Source organism: Amblyomma maculatum, chromosome 6 (assembly GCF_055883805.1).
Source record: "Amblyomma maculatum isolate TAMU_Amacu chromosome 6, ASM5588380v1, whole genome shotgun sequence".
In the NCBI taxonomy this organism is placed as follows: domain Eukaryota; kingdom Metazoa; phylum Arthropoda; class Arachnida; order Ixodida; family Ixodidae; genus Amblyomma; species Amblyomma maculatum.
Genome location: NC_139349.1, coordinates 72,611,957 through 72,628,459, shown reverse-complemented (window position 1 = coordinate 72,628,459; position 16,503 = coordinate 72,611,957).

Genomic DNA, 16,503 nt, shown 5'->3' with positions numbered 1-16,503 from the left:
CTTTCCCGTTCTAGTATAGTAAGATCTCTGGGGAAAAATAGTCGCTTACACGTGCCCTTTCGCGATAACCTATGCGTTTAATAAGCAGCAGCGTCAGGCTCAAGGTGACCGCTTGCTGTGCCTGTTCATTAAGCGATTGGCCTCGAGATCGACCAGAGTCGCCACCTCGCGGCTCAGCGGCGAAACCTACTCAGTGTGGATGCATTTTCGCGTCGCGTGCCAGCCCGCAGTGATTTACGCGCGCGCATGCGGCGTGTACAGGAGTGTTTTTGTTTGTTTCGCAGTTCCTGTGAGCTTTTGCTTACCTATATGCCTCTTGCAAAATAAATATGAACAGTCTATAAGCCCACGCTTCATTAAAAAAATATACTTGTCCGTATCGAGCATGTCATGCTTGGATAAGGACATCATCCATCGCGGTCTTCGGCACTTGAGATCCTTTGATATGCAATGTCTCAAACGAAGTGGTACTGTCGTTACCGCCGTGTCAAAGCAAAACAGGTCGCTGCCGTCAATAAAAGTTAATGCAAACGCTCAGAAATCGCATATTCCCGTTTCTGTTTGGAATACCGCAGCTACTAAAGCCTACGCCACCGCAGACTGCAGAATGCAGTTTGAACAGACCACTCTATGCTTAGTATGCCGTCTGTATGCACGATAGAGTTGTGTGAGTACTTTGTTTTTTTTTTTTTTTTTTTTTTTTTTTTTTTTCTTTTAAACTTCTGTCGCGGTGTCTCAATGGTAAGGGTGCTCGATTGCTGATTTCGAGAACGGGGGATTCAATCACAACCGTTTCGAAAGGCGTTCCTGTGCTTTGGGATTTCACTGCACAATAAACAATCCCACGTGGTAAATGTGGTGTTAATAATGAAAAAAAAAACGACACTAAAACCAGCCTCTGCAATCATCCGTCATAGCCGATGCCGCTTTCATGCGTAAACCCGGGCCAATATGCATTTCTTTTCTTTTCTTTTGTTGTTGAAGGCTTCTGTGCATCCGTAAAAGTTTTAGTGAGCACATTTTGCTTTAGAGAAATGCTCGAATGTTTGGGAAACATATTCCCTGCACTTAATTGTTACCCTAAATATTACATAATACACCTAGATCAATGTACTTTACTGGTAGCCTATTATAATCATTATAGTCCCTTTTCGTCCAAGTGCTGTCTTCCGACAAAACTCGTCATTTCTGACAAGGGGAGTAAAACAGCTTCATGCGGGCTTAAATATCAGTGTTTAGTTCGGGAATAAATACATTTTTATAGTCGCATGGTAAGATGACCTCCATTTCTTTCGGAAAAGTTTTATATCCGACATCTGTTTTGGAAGCAACCCTAATATTTTACTTCGCATAAGATTTAGTCACTGCTAAATAATTAGTGATAAAGAAATTTTAAGTCTGTAAAATTGCTTCCCAGAACATGACAGTGCCCATGCACAGTTTAGAACGATGTCTTCGCAGCGAGTAATTCGTAGCTTGCACTTTAACGTTACTGAAAATTAATCGCTGATTATTGTAAATTCTGTCAAGTGTGTAAAAGTTCTCACACGGTGAAATTTATTCGCATTGCAAAACAAAATAATTACACTACTAATTTACCGTTATATAATAACATCACACACATCAGAAATCCCTTATACTTTCATCGATTTCAGGAAATCATTTCCAGTTAGTGGCGCATGTATTAATACACTATCACATTCTATGACAGTGGCCGCAAAAAGCATCTCGGCAAATTCAATCCACTCAGCGCTGTACACGTGAACAATCAGCTTTCCTGTGCGGCGAGGTTTCCTGTATAGTGTCGGCGTGATCTCATTTTTGGGGAATACTTGTGCGTGGTTGTCTGGGCCAGAGTTGATGTGCACTCAGTCTAAAGCAACTCGCCATGCAGTGCGCTGCCAATGCTACATTTAACCTGCTTATATTCGAGTCAAGTACGATATAATGAACCAGGCTTTCTCGATTCAATCTAAATTACTGCAGGTCAGAGCCCGAACCTTGTATCTGCGTGGGCTTGACACTAAATTCGCCGGTTCTCAGTCGCGTGAGACACGCGCAAACTGTTTAGAAGTCGATAAGAAAAACAAATCTGTCACTAGGCAGGCCCAAGCATTAGGCGCGCGAGTGCGGTACAGCGCAAGAAACGTGCAAAGTAAATCTAGAAGACTGGTGGTTGCGTGCTTTGTTTTCCTAAAATCCGCTCTTCTTCTGCTGCATTGGCGAAATCCTTGGATTTTTTTTTCTGCAATATTGCAGAAATACTGCAGAAGACACGTTTTCATCACCCAAGAAACCCGCCGTAAACTCGGAAGCAGACATATGCAGCGTGCGTTTCTGCGAGCGCCGCCGGCTGCCGATCCACACTACCGGAGTGACGGTGGCGCCACCTCTTGGTCGATCTCGCGGTGAATAGCTTACATAGCTTGCTCGATCGAAAAGCCGTCGACGTAGCAGGGTAGTAATAGCCACACCTCCTCCTGGAAATAATCGGAAACTGCCAAAAAATTGTTTCATGGTTAATTGTGGTTACAGTGATTGATAATTGATTGGTTACAAAATGAAATCATTCCAATTAACCGAAAACTGGTGAAATAAACAAATGAAAAATAAATTAAAAAATTTAAAGTAGTGTTTAAAGTGTCAAATGCTCAGAATGAAAAGCCAATGCTTGATTTATTTATTTATAGTATCCCTAAAGACCCTCTTGCCAGGGTATTACAAGCGGGTGGAAGGGGGGGAGGGGATGCATACGAACACATGCAACAGAAATGCAGCAACAACACTTCAACAAATGAAATTCACACAATACACTTGGTACAAAAATATAGCCAAAAAAAAAAAGAAACATTACGATAGTTAATGTTCAATAAGCTATTACGCAGTGATTGGTTGCAAAATATTTTGTAATTATTCTAAGTTTTCTTCAGTAACGACGTGGTGATGGCAGGATATTACAGTATATTATTGTGCGCGGAATGAATTATCCTGCGTAAGGATAAGAGCGGAAAGTTATGCATTTTACTTTGTTATTGTTATCACGGAGCGGGAATTGCGCTGGAGGCGGCAAAAAGAAGTGATCATGGAAGGTGGAATGATGATGAAGTTTTTGAAATAAGGTTAGGCGAAGTTAATTAAGTGACGCTGATATGGTAGTGGTTCCAACTTGGCACTTTGTTTTAAAGGTCCCCAGAAAGGGGTCACCAAGAAGGGTAAACAACGCCATAACACTGATAGTTTTAGAACCACCCATCATTCTCCCGCAAAAATTTTTCGATCTAGCTTCTGCAACACCAGAGATATCGGCGATTAAAAATGACCCTTCCAATTTTCTCCCTCAACTCGTACGCCGAAGGGAGCCATAAAAAAACAAAGAATACAAGCAAGTTCAAATCTCCGCCCAGACATACGTCACTTCGACGAACTTCCGGTTGCCGCGCGCTCGCTCGCTGGCGTACTCGCGCCAACCCGTCCTCGCTCGCACACGCCTGAGGAGTCCGCCAGTTCGCGCAGCGACGGTTAGTATAACCGCGAACCCGTGGTTATCCTATGTTACACGGCGGACCAAACCATGGTTGCACCACTAACCGCGGTTACCGCAAACCGAGCTTGACGACCTTGGTTTGCGTCGTTAACCGAGGTTATGACGGCGTCTGTTGACGGAAGCTACTCGTCGGCGCCCGAGTGCGGAAACGTACGAGCGGGTCTGCTTCACAAAGTTATTCATTTGCCCACTGTATCACGTTTAAAGATCGATGTATAGATTATGGTGCCGCCCGACGTCTTCGATTACGGCCGACAGTGCAGCGACTGCGTACTGCAGCCTTGTCGTGCCTGCAGTATCGTTTGAACGGCTTGTTGCTGAGGAGAACGCCAAAAAATACGCGGCCTTAGCTATGAAAGTACACGAGTTTGCAACGCTTGCAGCACGGGATGCCGCGAGCAGGCTGAGGTACGTTACACAATTACCGCGGGGGTGGAACGTGCGAGCGCGGCGAACGCCGGCGCCGTGCGTGACCGTCCCTAGTCGTCGCTAGGCCTATCGTTTCGCTTCGAAGCCGCGGCGGTCGACGCTTTGGAACATGATCAACGCTGTCATAAATCGTCTACTTATGAAACTGCCTTAAAGTGATTCCTATCCTGCCATAGTAAAATAATTATAGGATTAACTCTGCCGACGCATTAATTGCAGAGCTAGTACGAGCAGATCGGATCAGCCGAAATGCACCAGCTTGAGCAGAAACTAGCTTGTATCACGGCTATCGCTCTTACCAGCAATTTGCTGCTGGTCAGCGATCCTCACGAGGGCTTCATACTTGATATTCGGCTCAGTATTCCAGACGCCGACAAATTTTAGCACGCTTTATTTCGGACATCGGTGCTAACGATCCGCCGTGTGGTTCGCGAACGGTATGCGGGAGGAGGGGCCACAGCGGCAATGTTTACGGCGGTCAAGGAGGCGCTGCCATCGTGCGGTGCTTGACCGTGCTGTTGACGCCTCGTCGGACGACACTCCGATACTCCTGAAACCACGTTATATAAATGAGATATTTGTAAATGCAGCTTTGTTCTGCCGATCCCTGCGTCGCTTCGGTTGTTGCACTTAATGGGCAATGGCCACCTAACCGATAAGGGCGGCGAGCTGTAACAGCCCGCACAGAGTTCGAGCAGCGCACGAGCAGACGACTTTCGCAGCTACCGGAAGCGTGTTCGTGACGTCATGGTTGCAGTGACCGCAGCGAATGGCAGCTTCTAGCAAGCCTTGCCAGTCAACCGACCCGTGACGTCACGGGATTAGGAAATAGTTCCATGCGACACCGCCAAGCGACATTTCCTCTGCCCGCGAATTTCAAAAAACGCTGTTTTTAAAAATTAATAATAAATCGATGGCTTTGTTCCAAGGAGTTATACTTTGCGTTAATGCTCAAAAGGATGTGTTCTACACACTGAACACGTTTATCAGTGGTTTCTTGGGGGCCGTTTCCGTGGACCTTTAATGCTGGGACACTGCTAAAACGTGAGTAAGAAAAAAAGATGAAACGAACAGCAAAGTTTTGCAGAGATTCATTGTTTTTATGAGGTATGCTTGCTCAGGATGATAATAGTTTAAACAATTTTGAATATGTAATTGATCAATTTTGTGAAAGGGTTAAAAAGAAAAATTGCGTTGAAAGGTATCCAGCTGCTGAATATGGAAAGCCAGTGCTTGCATATATGCTAAGTATGGGCGGATAATAATAAAGAAATTGTGAAGATTTTTCATGTCTGTGAAACGCTACGTGTCATACCCATTATGAAGTTTGAGTGTCCCCCTAATTTTTATTGTTATCTTCTTCATGTACAATTTCTGGAACATGTAGACGAGCTTTAATAAGTGCGTTATCTTACTAGAAGAAAGAAAGTTATGCATGTAATATTCAACGCCCCGCGTCCCCGTCGCTTGGTTTCCCACCAGACTATTATAAGACTGATAAGCAGAGGCTTCACGCAACGTCTCTGTATGCTCTAACATCAGTGCAGCCACTATTATCTCCCAAACGCAGTCTATACCACCAAATTTTGCATGAACTTATTTACGTTGATATTAAATTCGAGGCACGCAGAGAAGCTTTGGTTGCACTGTAGAAAGTCCACAATGATATATTTTTTACAACCAATCTACTTCGTAAATTGTTTCGCATAAAATAAATGACACCATTGGTACACTGTAAGGTTGCAGCTGCTTCTAACCAATTTTAGTCCAGCTGTCAATGCAATCTTTATTGGCGGATGCGATGAGGCCACGATTTTCTTCGCCAGACTTGAATTTGCCCCTGGTGGTCACGCAGTAAATAATGCCAATTATTCCATTCTGGTTCAGGCAATTCAATTTCATTTCTCACTGCCATTAAACTGGAAGAAAGATTTGATTTGCAATGACGGCAAAGTGCCAAGACCTGTGCGCTGTATAACTGCCAACGACCAGTTCCTCTTTATTCGGTACTGACTTGCCCGGCAACTAAATACCGCTGCTGAACTCCTTTATTTATGTTCCTCGCTCCTTGCTCATATTGCCGTGAACTGTTTAAATCTTTCTTTGTTCCTGTCCGACAGCCGCTGGCATGCGGCCTTATTATTGTGATTCTGGCGCGCTTATCAATTCTGTATCCCGTGTTTGTTCATGCTCGTTGTCGCGATACGACGCGTTATTTTCTTTGTCGCGAACGATGCGCTGAGATCTGCCTCGAAGATTCTGATCACTCGCGTATGTTTCTACAATGTTCCAGGTTGTGCTAGTGACAGTTTGCGCCGTTATCTGGATTGCTCTGAGCAGCCTTTAAATTGAGCGTTAACGAGTGCGACGGGCATTCTTCGTTCGACGATCGACGATCGACGAGCATGTTTGTTGCTATCGCCGCCGCCGAGCTGCTTAGTTCTTTTGTGGGCGCAAGACAGCCCAATAAAGAGTTAATTTTCGTACCATCAAGCTTGTGTCTTCTTTTGGTGTCTACGGCCTTGTCACCACTACGTGACAATATCACGAGGCCTTATCGCTTTCTTGCGAATTCATACCAACAAGAGTAATCCAGAATGACTGCAGTCACGCTTAAGGGATTCCATGATGTTTCAGATAATTATAGGTGCTTTGTGCACATCGTATCGAAAGGACGTCTTCGCCTTTGGACTTAGTGCTACCAAAAATAACTATTGGAATATGTCGAAGTCTGCATATGTCTCATTAGCACAAACGACGGCGTCGTCCGGCGACCGTCCATGGAAAGAAATCTTGAAAATGATAAAGACGTAATGTGGCATAATCAAACCGAAGATCGCTCAGAAATGTTTGCCTAACTCTAAGGATTTCTTTGTTCTTCTGACGTCACAGAAAAAAAAATATTTGATGCAATGCAATACATTAAAGGGGGCTCCTGTAACCAAAGCAGAGTAATTGAGCAAAATGCAAAATATTCGCGCTTCAGATAGGTTGGCAATCGATCCTGGGCCTTCGTAATATGTGACGAGCATGGTAACCGCGGGTCACTGAAGCTTTTTTTAAACACAGTATTTATTATTCGGCTCAAACTGAGTACGCGTGAACTTAGGGATTGTGCGCTGCAGACAGCAGTTGTGACTGTCAGTGGTAAGAAAAAAAAAAAACCCAGGCGGAAATAGCAAAACAAAATCGCGATGAGAGTCATATTTTCTTCACAGCGTGTAATCAGTCAAACATGACCTGTGTAGCTTTTTTTCTGATCTTTGATAACTGGCAAGTGCACCAATTGCTGCTATCGCCGCCATTGAGATGTGTTAGGGTCTGCAGGCAGAGAATCACTGGGTAACCAATTTTTAACCAATTTTAATCGCAAATATTTCGGTGTATTGCCGCCTGCCGGAATGCTTCCCCCGTCACATAACAATAATTTTAGCAAGGTAGGATAATACGCGGCTAATATATTTTCGTTTCTAATTAATAGGGCGAGGTGAAGACAGTAAAAAAAAAGAGTATGGACAAGAAGAGTACTGCGATGGATGGTCACTTTATTGTAGGGACAGTATCATCGAGAATTATAAGCCAATACCTCTCCAACGTTTAGTTGGGCGTACGTCAACATTCGCCTTTTGAGAGTGGTACTTAGTTAAACCTAAATGGATGCAATATTATTTAATGTTTGTAATAGGCTGGGCTCTTATGAATTAGGAAAAGTGAGGCCAGCTTACGCGATGCTGCAAGGGGAACAAGCACGACGGTAGCGAAATATTCACAATACTGGCAAGCGGCCGATGAAGAAAAAGTGAAAGCAACGGCTTTGATTTCTGTCATCACGTAAGGGGTCAGTAATTTGTGCTCGGTTTAAAAGCCACTGTAGTTTTTGTGTGTTAGAGAAGCAGTCCTGCTGGGAAGCCGTCGTGCGGGTTTTAACTAAGTGGCGAGACAGAAAATGCAAAACACATGTCCAGGAGTTGATAACCAACTCATAAATTCCACTACCAATGTTCATTTCACAAAATAAAGCAAAACACTCCGCAAAATTACGTTGACAAACACCGTGGACATGTAGTCTACAGTAAGCTTGGAGACCATGACGCAACTCAGTAGCCTGTGTTACTGTGGCAGTGCTGCCGACGTTGAAACGGCGTGAATTGGCTGAAGAACGTCACAATGTTACAGCGGGGTAATTTCAACCACGAGACGAACATCCCAGATTCAACATACCGGCCGTTGATTGTGACCACGGGTAATCTGGTGTATCTGCTTGTAACAGAGTCTCTTCCAATGAACGAAAGACCATTCGTATTCGAGACGAACATCCCAGATTCAACATACCGCCCGTTGATTGTGACCACAGGTAATCTGGTGTATCTGCTTGTAACAGAGTCTCTTCCAATGAACGAAAGACCATTCGTATTTATAAAACGCCTAATTCCATCCAGAATACGTGCTTTTTTTATTGTCTTGATTTAGAAACTTGTCCATGAGAAAGAAAAAAATGGTAGTGACTTAGCTCAGCTATGCTAGAATATATGTTGCGAGAGGTACGGTTTCCTGACTTAGCTTGTTGTGGAGATGTATGTTTAGCAACGAGAGATATATTTTATAGACATTTGTTATTCATTTTGCTTGACAGAACCGAAGACTGCCCGATAATCTGTGAAGTAGCCAGCACTGGTCTCAATTTTGTCTATACAGTATTTCGATTTGGCCGTCTCCAAACGCAGCCTCATACATTGGATTACCCACCGGTGTCAAGACCATTTTGTGCCACTACACGTGTATCCAAACAGATTGCTCCCAAAGTCTGCATCAAATGTCCGGATAGCAGATACACTGTCGGAAACTTTCCTGAAGGTCCTGTTTACAGCCACAGAAAGGCTTTTGAGTTTGTGCAGGAAGACCTGTCTTATGCGAACGCTGAAATATGAGTGTTCGATTAAACACAAAGACCCTTACGTGCCCTGCAGGAGGGGGGTTATTTAAAAATTCCACTTTCATGTGGAAATCACTACGTTGGCTAAATTGACAGATGTTTAAAGATGCGTCTTCTGGAGCACAATAGAAAAGTTGATAGCGTTGCGAGACACGGCAATATGGCTGCGCATTGTAAAAGATGTCATGCGGAACCATCTTGCCATCCCCTGTTTGATAAGACGATCATCTTGCATCGACATCGCAATGAGCTGACAAGCAAGATAATGGAAGCACTGGAAATCACAGGAGATAAATGTGACAGTAAGGTGTCTGTTGCATTATCAAGCAAAGAGCTTGAATTCTTGGCGCAGCACGTGGCTGTTTGATAGCAATTTCGTTTTTCTCCTTCCCTGCTGATCCCGAAGGGTATATATGGTCCTTTTTGCAATGAACACTCTGTTGGAAGTTAGCGCTTGTCCTGTCTGGTCATCGTTCCCATCTTTTGTTTCTGCGCTATGCTTTTTTATTTACGATCCGGGGGATGGAAGTTCGGTTCCCGGTGAATAGTAATAATAATTGGTTCACAGGAAGGGAAAGGCGCAGTATCTGTCACACTTGTGTCTGTGGACACCTGAACCGCGCCGTAAGGGAAGGGAGGAAGATGGGAGTTAAAGTGGAAAGAGAGAAAGAGGAGCCGTAGTGGAGGGCTACGGAGTAATTTCGACCACCTGGGGATCTTTAACGTGCGCTGACATCGTACTTTTTTTTTTCTCACGAGGAGACCGGCTCAGTGGTGTGACGTTATGCAAGATGGCTCGGCGAGCGCGTGGAGTCTGCCAGCTGCGGCGTTTGCTAGGCAACGGCTCTGCTCGTATACAGGCTAGATGGCGAGGAGGTCTTTGCTAGACAGCGGCGCTGAGAGCAGCGCAACCATGGTGGAAACTGGTGCCACGGTAAAATCGCTGCATCGCGGCCAATGTAGCTTTTGATACAAAAAGAGGGTAAGAGGTGCCATACTGGATGGCTTCGGACCACCACGCAAGAGCGGCTTTCGCCACACAGCAGTTTAGTAGTCCGAAGTGCCCCTAGAATTGTTTTGCCAAATTTCTCTGAAATGACCTTTACGGAAATCGTTTATAGCAAGGAAAGGTGCAGTACGTTTATAATTCCTCCATGTAAGCTTGAACCCTGCCACAGAGGTCATTTCCAAGCGTCATTTGACCTTCAGTTCTGCATGCGAGAAGTGGAGCTTTTCTCTAATAGTAATATTATGTGGGCCTCGCCGGGGTGGCGCAGTGGTTACGGCGCTGGACTGCTGTTCCCAAGGGCGGCCGCTTTTCAATGGAGGCGAAAAGCCAGGCGCCCGTGTGCTGTGCGATGTCAGCGCATGTTAAAGAACCCCAGGTAGTCGAAATTTCCGGAGTTCTCCACTACGGCGTGTCTCATAGCCTGAGTCGGTTTGAAGCGTTAAACCCCACAAACCAAACCAGTAATATTATGTGGCGTGCAGAAAAAGAAAGGGTCATTATCTGTCACCCGTTTTCGTATGGACACCTCAACCGCGCGGAAAGTGAAAGGAGGAAGGTGGGAGCGAAAGTGGAATGAGAGAAGGTGCCGTGGAGGGCTTCGGATTAATTTCCACCACCTGGTGATCTTAGCCGTGCGCTGACATCCCACAGCAAACGGACGGCTCTCCTTTCGCTTGCATCGAAGCGCAGCGGCCCTGGTCGGGTTCGAACCCAGGTGCTCTGGCACAGTAGTCGGGCATATTAATCCTTGCACCACCACGGTGGGGCGAGCTTCGCTGCTAAATTACGGCGTGAAACCATCGCTCGGAACTGGCTCGAGCCAGGCGTGCTAATACCTTGATCGCGTTCAGCAGCGCCACTTGCACTTCTTCCATCACCGACACCCTGTCCTTCTACGTTTTCTTCGCTCATCCGTCATATATTCCCTATGCGCAGCCGAAGCCTCTCTGGGGGAGTTATGGCTAGCGACGTGCGACAATTCAGTTTTTGACGAATGGCGATCAGTTGAGTGAATACGGGCAATTTCATATGTGTTGTCCCTAATTCTGGCCATGACCACATAAGGGCTATCATAGTGTGACAATAGCTTTTGATGTAAGCTGCGAGGCCGGACTGGACGCCAAAGCCATACCATGTTGCCCGAAGCGTAGATAACATGCCGGCGGCGGCCATTGTAGGGGTCTTTGAAATGCTCCTGTGATGCAATGTATAGCAAGCGGGCAATCCGACGAGCTTGTTCAGTCAAGGACAGGATCTCGGCGACATTCAAATTTTCTCTGGTAGAAAATGGAGGATTGCTTGAGGGTGCAGCGCGGCGGGCGAGCTTACAAGATCAACGCGCACTAGGACGCATCAAGGTTCAAGATGCGGCGTCCGGGCTTGTCTGTGTCGTCATCGCCAGCAGGCTATAAGAGAAAAAATATTTATAAAAACGAATAAAGTAAAAAAAAATATATTCCCTGTGTATGAAACGCTATCGCTTCATGGCCGCAAGGGCGGAGCTTATAGAATGGACAGTATCTGGTAGTTTCATGAATAGCACTATGGAAAGCGTATATGTAAAGTAGGGCAGAATGGTGTCCCTGTTCTTATGATCCGAGTACACATACATGGCAAGCATGTTGGTCAGTGTCCTGTTGATGCGTTCCGTCAAACCGTTTGTCTGTGTGTGATATGGTGTTGAGTGCCTGTAGGTGACTGTACATAGACGTAGCAGCTCCTCAATGATATTGGCAGTGAATTCGCGGCCTCGGTCACTGATTACTACGCGTGGAGGTCCATCCCGCAAGAGGACAGAGTTGAAAAGGAACAGCGACAGCTGATGGACGTAGCCGATGGTAGAGCTGCTGTTTATCACGATCCCGATATTTGAGAAGAGGTCCGAACAGATCAATTCCAACTTGTCCGAACGGACTGCTGGGAGGCGCCACTGGGTAATGTAAGCCAGGTGGAATGAAGGTCGGATGTTTATGATGCTGATACTGCGTGCAGTTGGCCGGCCACGTATCCTTCTGTGGCGAAACGCATTTTCGGCTAGTAAAACTGCTCTTGAGCTTGACGGAGCGTGCGAGCCGATTTCAGATGTCCAGATGTAGGATCGCCAGGCATCACATATATAAAATATAGGAGCACAGAGACTTTCGAACAACGAGCAGGTATCGTAGGTCCACAGGAGAGTAGTTCTTTTTTTCACAGGAGGCCGTCGCTGATACAGAAACGGCCTTTTAATCCCTGATTCCGTGCGGTGGCAAACAGAAGCTAAAACCTGGGACGATGGTTGAAATGTAATGATCGAAATTGTCACTGTCACACTCTGTTTATGACAGCGGCATTCGCAGAGATTGTCTGCATCGGCGTGTCGGCACCCGCTCTTATATACCACATTGAAGGTATACTCCTGCAGACGGAGGGCGCAGCGTGCAAGGCGGACGCATGGATCTGAAAGATTGACGAGCCAGCACAGGGAGCGATAGTCAGTCACAATCGTGAATAGGCGCACATACAAGTACAACCAGAACCTCTGCACAGCGAATATCACAGCAAGGCATTGTTGTTTGGTGAAGGTGTAGCTGCGCTCTGGCTTGCTGAGGGAACGGCTCACATATGCAATAAAGTGCTCCTAATCCTCTCTGCGCTGAACCATAACAGCGCCGATGCCAATTCCACTAGCATCGGTATGAACTTCTGTTGGCGCGGAGGGGTCGAAATGCCGCAGAACAGGAGGTGAGGTCAGTAGAAAAATTCAGATGGCGGAATGAGGCATCGCACACGGCAGTCCTTTCAAACGAAGCTCCTTTGTGAAGAAGGCACGCCAGCGTGTAGGCTATGTCGGCGAAGTCGTGAATAAAATACCAGAAAGGAAATATAACAACAAAAAAAAAAAAAACTGGGACTGTCCGTGGTGCTTGAAATGACTCCACAGCTGCCGTTTGCTGAGAGTCTGATCTGTCTCCCTCATTATCAACGAGATATCCGAGCACGAACACTTGACGATCGCCAGAGCGGCACTTAGAATTGAGGACTAATCCGGCGTTATGTGAACAGTTTAATACTCGCGCTAAGCGGTCGTTATAAAAATGATGTAATCAAAATAGCATATACATATGTTTCGTATCATGCCGCGCAATACCGTGTTCATAAATGTCTAAAACGTCGCAGGCGCATTGCAAAGTCCAAATGCACCACATTAAATTTAAAAAGTGCACCAGGTGTTAAAAAGGCCGATTTTTTTCATTGTCTGCCTGATGTCCCGGGATATGCCAGTAACCTGATCGAAGATATAAGCAGGAAAAATAACAAGCGCCAGAGAGGCAGTCTATGACGTCGTCAATTCGAGGCAAAGGGTATAACTCCTTTTTGGTGATAGCGTTTAACCCGCGGTAGTGCACGAAAAATTGTCACGTGGCGTGTTTTTTATGGACAAAAATCATAGGAGCTGCCGAAAGACTGGACGACTCCTGAATGGCCTCATGCATCTGCGACTTGCTCGTAGATTACATAGAGCTCTGATGGAGACACATGATAAGGCTTTTGACGAATAGAGTCAGTCGAACTGGTATTGATTGTACTGTGGGTACAAGACTTGAGAATAGAGGGTAGTCCACCGGACTGGGAGAAGTCGAAGACAGCTGAGTACAGCCGCAGAATGTCTGCAAGTGAGCGGCGTTGAACTGTGTTCAGCGTTTTGTTGATCACGCCCCGAATTGTTCGTTGAGCGTTGGACGCTGGGACGGGTTCAGCCGGGACAACCGCGACCGATGCCATTACTGGAGGCGTATCGGGTTCCCATAAAGCAAGTTTAAATCCACTTGGTAAAACGATGGGTTGAGAAGATGAATTAAGTTTCCATAACCGCGCACTACCGTTAACCACATATATCAGGCAATGTGGCACTGTAACATAGCACTTTAAGCAGGTCGACTTCACTGGTTCCACTAGCGCTTCAAACATTTCACCTTTGCCAAAGGCAGAAAACACTGGAACACACACTGCAGACCGCGAGGACACAATAGTATCCTGAGATGCACAAAACACCGTTCTTGCGTCAAACATGCTTTTCATGAGGCTGGGAACATTCATAGGCTCAAAATAAACCCCGCCACTTGTGCGGACTACCGTCGCTCTGGACAGCTCCATCCAAAAAGTCTATTCCTAAAATGACGTCTTGGGTAGAGCTAGGAATAACGACGAATTCCGCTTGATTAACGGCTCCACCCAATTAAACTTCAAGATTACACACTCCCAGAGGACGCAACGGCTCATACTGACGTCAAAAAACGTTGAGGTTTCATCACACTTGAACACCACTCTGCGTCCCAGCAGGTATTTACATCTCATACTAATCACAAACAGTATCAAAGAGAGCTAATGTAGATATGCCATTAATGATCACAGAAATCTTGTTTTTAAGCATTGAGACGGGAGGAAGAATATCAGAACAGACCGAAGTTTCAGCGGCATCTCCTCCATCGGTCGCGCTAGTTGGTTTTCCGGACGAAGTGATGAGGACCGGCGACAAAGTGACGGACACCGCCGCGTGCGAAGCACGGGAGGAGGAGTGACACTCTGGTCCGACGCCGGGGACGAATTACGAAGGGTGGTGTGCCGAAGTTCTATTGGAGAAGACGAGTTCACAGTCATGGTAGATGCACCATGGTAAGCCGGTCGCACCGGGAACATTGGTGGCCCGTATTTGTAAGGCAGACGGCGGCGGCAGAATCTTGCGATATGATCTGGATTCCCGCAGCGGAATCAAACCAGGCCCATGCGTGACGTTCTTCGGAGCGATCGAAGCACCGTGTCTGGTAGCATCCATCAGCACCAAGACCCATTAAAAAGGCATCACGCCGTGCGTTCTGATCGTGAACGGGTGGTGACGCTACTACGATGCTTTTCTATGGTGAACACACGCTTTTCGACGGCCATTTCTCGTGAACTGTGGCCGATTCTGAGAAAAATTCTATTGCCGCGTTGTTTTTGTCTAGGTCCATTATTAAGCGCAGTTTTGTGAATCTGTGGCTTCGTGAAGGCTTAAATAAAAGCGCAGAAGGCGATGAATGTTTCGCGCGGAATTTGAACCTGCTGCACGAATAAGCGGTGGCGCCTTGACAACAAAGCATTAACCATCGGTCGTTTCATTTGTTCTTTAACTTTGCATCTTTGGTTGGTCCATCATTGTGCCCTCTCATCTTTTCGCCCTCTCGACGCGCACTCGTTTGAACCTTAGTTTGCTCCTGATTTTATTTCTTCCCTAAATTAGAGGTCCTCTAACTGGATTCTTCTAGCTCCCACTGAATCCCCCCTCCTCCCTCTTACGTCCTCTATACCATTACTTCACTTAGCTTTTTTTTTCCCTTTCTCTCTTTCTTTTATCCTCAGGGTACAGGGTGCAGTACAGAGGGGAAGAGAATTTCACAACAATGGAAAAAGAACACAAAGTACAATTTATTGAATACAAAACAATAGAGGTAAAATTATGGTCAACAGCTTTCTTGAATCTACATTAGAGATTGATGAACAGTAATGTGATGTGGTGCGCCATATCAGCATATAAATCAATTGATGAACAGAAATAGATTACCAGTGTTGTATAGAACTTTTTGAGCTGGATGGGATGAATGATGCTAGTTAAAAATGCGGGGAAGAAATTCCATTTTTACACGTTCTTAGGAAATATGATTGCGCACATGTCCCCGTATTGGGATGGTGCACTGATACTTTTCATGGTTACGACGATAAGAAATGAAGTGTGGTGGTTGCTGCGCATACGGATCATGCAGAGGGCCTATCTCATCGAAACCGATTTTAGAGCGTAAACGTTTCATTACCTAACTAGTTGGTCACTTTCTCGCCGTCATAGTAGGCCTAAATTCTATGCGCTGACGGCTGGTTACATTAAAAGAGGCGCCGGAGGCCGCAGCGCTCCCGGTGAACTTGGCAGCGTGCCAACCCGCTTCGTCAATTCATGGGTATCTCCAACCCAGATAAGATTTGCAAAGGGGGCATGGCAGGCGCAATTGGTTACGCGTTCTAGTGATTGTGTAGCCGTTCATGCCGTCGGGATTCGTGCAAATATTGATGGCAGTTGGGCTTGCGTGAGGCAAAAAAGCCTTAAATCAAAGCAGCATTTGTTCCGGTTTTCGTACACATAACTCGTCCGTACTTTTGTTCGACTGTTTATTCCGTTCTTCCACTCAGTAGTTTGCATGCTAGTGATTTGTGCGGTATAGAAGCGATACGGAGCACTGTGTCATTTCCTTCATTAAGTGGTTAAGAATACCTTATGAATTTTTATATTTTTTTCCCATTCGCCCAATCGAACGCAGGATTCTCTTTCCCTGCTATATTTACGCTATCCAAAGTGAGAAAGCTGCTTTCCCGGCGCCTTCGATTGAATAACCATGACTTAATGGCTCAGTAATGTAGTACTCACTCCCCCATATTTCAACATAAAGTGCAACTTCAGATTTTTCTTCGCTTCGTTGTTAGGTTTGGTTTGGTTCGTGGGGTTTAACGTCCCAAAGCAACTAAGACTCATATGAGAGATGCCGTAATGGAGGACTCCTGAAATGTCGACCACCTAGGGTT